Consider the following 3,642-nt stretch of genomic DNA (forward strand, 5'->3'; position numbering starts at 1 on the left):
AGGAAGGTTGAAAACTGTCAATTGCAGGCTCTTTTGGACGAGGACAATCGCAAAAAATGCTTGCCGAGCAATTGGGTGTTTCTCAAGCAGCCATTTCCATGCGGTTACATGCCATAGGGAAGGTTCAAAAGATCAGAAAATGCGTGAACTAAACGATAGGCAGATGGAGCGACGCCAAAACACATGCTAAATTCTGCTTGCCAGACAAAAAAGAAAGTCGTTCCTGCATCGACAGGCGATGAAAAGTGGATTATTTTTAGAATCCTAAACGCAAGAAATCTTGGGTTGATCCCGCCCAACCATTTTCTTCAAGACCAAATCGCTTCGGACGATGCTGTGCGTTTGGTGGGATCAGGAGGGTGTCATCTACTACGAGCTGTTAAAATCTGGTGAAACTGTTAATGCTCACCGCTACCACCAACAACTGATCAAATTGCACCGCGTGAAAAAAGGTCGCATTATCGGAAAAAACATGACAAGCTGATTTTCCTCCACGCACCATCGCATACGTCAACAATGGTCCAAAACTACTTGGAGCTACTCAACTGGGAAGTACTATCTCATCCCGCTTACTCACCAGACCTGACACCTTCTGACTATCACCTGTTTTCGTCCACGCGCTCACTGAGCGGCACTTCGATTCTTACGAAGATGGCTCGATGAGTGGTTTGCCTCGATGAGGAATTTTTTTGGCGTGGTATACACAAATTGCCCGAAAGATGGGAAAAATGTATAGTTAGCAAGGGCAAGTACTTTGAATAAATTTTTTTTTGCTTCCTAAGAAAAAAAAATGCGTTTTTCTGACTAAAAAACCGCGGATTTAAGCTTATACACCTGGTAGTATATGTTACGTGTACTAAATATATTTCGAGTAAAATTTTCCTCAGAGAGGAAGTTTTAGCTGAGGTAAGTTTCAACATTCGTTAAATTTAAATTAACATAAAATATTTTTATACCAATGGAATCTGCTGTTTATAAATAAAATGTAAATTAAGATTTACTTGAGTTTTCATTAAGAATACGAGTTCGTTCACTTAGATTGAAATCACACGGAACAAAGGGAATAGAGAATTGAAACAACCAATTAGTGCTATTCGGAATAACGTTAATTGGTTGCTTCTATTCCGCAGCGTGTGATTTCACCCCTAGGCCGCCGTTCAATGAGCGGAAGTTTACAACGGAACAACCAATCACAACTCTGCAGTCATTACTCTGCTTTCTTTTCTGCGATTGTGATTGATGTTCCGCTGAAAATTTCCGCTCAGCGGCCTTAGGATGCCGTCTGATAAAGCGGAAATTGACAAAGGAACTCGCGGAATCAACACGACGAATCATTCCGCTATTTTCATTATAATTTCACCATTATAATTTCACATTATAATTTCACGTTACAATCTGAGGAAAATTGCACATAACTTCAATATTATATGTTTTCGATGAATATTACAACTATCATTCATATAATGCGATTGGTTACATATTCTTTTTTTTTCTTCATTAATATGGACAGCAGAACGTTAATGATTCAATGATTACAGTAAATATGAGTGTAGATATTAATTAGCAGTCTGCGATTTCCGTTTTTCTTTCTCTTATGTCTCTTTGAGATAAGAGAGCGGTAAACACGGAAACGGAACGAACCAATCATGAAATAGTTTTACGATTATGTTAAAAATATTTTACGGCTAAAGAAGTTATAATGTTTACCAGTTTATTATATGCATTATTATATTAAAATATTTTTATTATTACAGTATTATTTTTATTATTACAGTATTATAAATAACATAAAAAGTATAATTTATATTATTTCGCGTGTTCCGTTTCCGTTCAATGGGACATAAAAAATTTAGGAAAAGCGTAAGAAAGAAAAGAGTAGCTATGATACGTCATGACGTTGATTCCACGAGTTCCGTTTCATTGCCAATTTCCGCTCTATAGGACGACACTCTAAAGCGGGGAGCACAGAGACTCTTGCATGAGGCATAAGAAAATGAATCAACCAAAGTCCTTTATTTCCTTCCTTTTACCACGTCCGCAACATCTTCTCGTCCAATAATTATTTTTATATAGATTCGCTAACAGAGTAATATTGGGTTGTCCGATCGAAGTTCGTGCCGATTAATCTATATAATTTAATAAATGTATACTAAAATTTAAATTTTCTGCGTTTCAATTTTCCTTCAACATCGGCACGAATTTTCCGGACAATACATGCGGGCACCAAGTCTCTAGAGACGCTTCTTTCCCGCTGACGGGGCGGTTAATGGAAGAGAGGAAATTTTAAGGAATGTCCATGGGTAAACGTAGAGAAGAGGCAGAACAGTAGTGCGCATTGTCCAGAACGGCTACGAACGAAATACCGACTCCTTCCATTGCCTGACCAATCGCCGTTCTAGATTTTAAACGCCGCGTGCGAACGTAATACTAAGACTAAACGCTTTTCTCTCATTTCTAAATCTAAGAATTCAGATCCTAATTTTAAATCCAAAGCATTAATTTAATTTATAAATTACAAATCATAACTCATAAATTGTAACTTATAATTAACTTGGAAATAAATCGATCCTGGTGAAAATTAGTTATTAGGCATTAACTAGCGTACGAATTATTACTAAATACACATTCAATTAATCTCATTTAAGTGTGCATTTCATGAACATCATTCTCTTAATTTTACTCATCTTAACGCTAGTAATAATAATAATAATATAACCGCTATCGAATATTAACGAAATCGCGCGCTTATTGATACGACCCGAATCTGCAGCTAAATTCGCTCAGGGAGAAATAGAGGCCTTGGTACCCTGATCATTTTTTTTCGATCATTGGCATTCGGGAACACTAGAGAACATTCGACCGGGCACTTGAAGGTAAGAAACTTCACATGCAATTGGAATATGCCGCCAATGAACTGTTTTAGCATGGGTCTCATGTATCCGCGGGCACTCACCGACACTCGAATTTTGGCGATTAATCCGTGGTTACGTAATACATATTGCGTATATTCGCTATTTTTCTAACATAGGGAAAGCGTACCATCAAATGCCCTGAATGTTATACTTCAGCGCCGAAAAACAAAGAGAAATTATCAAGCGGTCATTTCATTCATTTGGGGTCCTTTTCGATATATTAGGTGTACAACTATGTTTCCGCCATTTTTTTTCCGAAATTCGGAGCTTTATTGTAAAAAACTGGTTATACATTTATGATTCAAAGTATTGTCCATCGCTGGCCACTACTTTCTCCCATCTTTCGGGTAGCGTACGAATCCCGCGACGAAAAAACTGGTCATCTTTTGAGGCTATCCACGAATCGATCCAATTTTTTTCATAAGACCGGAAGTGCTGGTCAGCCAGGCCGTGTGCCATTGATCGAAATAAGTGATAGTCAGAGGGAGCAACGTCTGGAGAATACGGCGGGTGGGATAGGACTTCCCATTTCAACGTTTTCAAGTATATCTTGACCGCTTTCGCAACATGGGGTCGAGCATTGTCATGCTGCAAAATCACTTTATCGTGTCTTTCGTTGTATTGCGGCCGTTTGTCTTTCAATGCTCGGCTCAAACGCATCAATTGCGTTCGATACCGATCGCCTGTGATTGTTTCAGTCGGTTTTAACAGTTCATAATACACTACGCTG

The sequence above is a fragment of the Atta cephalotes genome (assembly GCF_000143395.1).
Source record: "Atta cephalotes unplaced genomic scaffold scaffold00013, whole genome shotgun sequence".
NCBI classification, from domain to species: domain Eukaryota; kingdom Metazoa; phylum Arthropoda; class Insecta; order Hymenoptera; family Formicidae; genus Atta; species Atta cephalotes.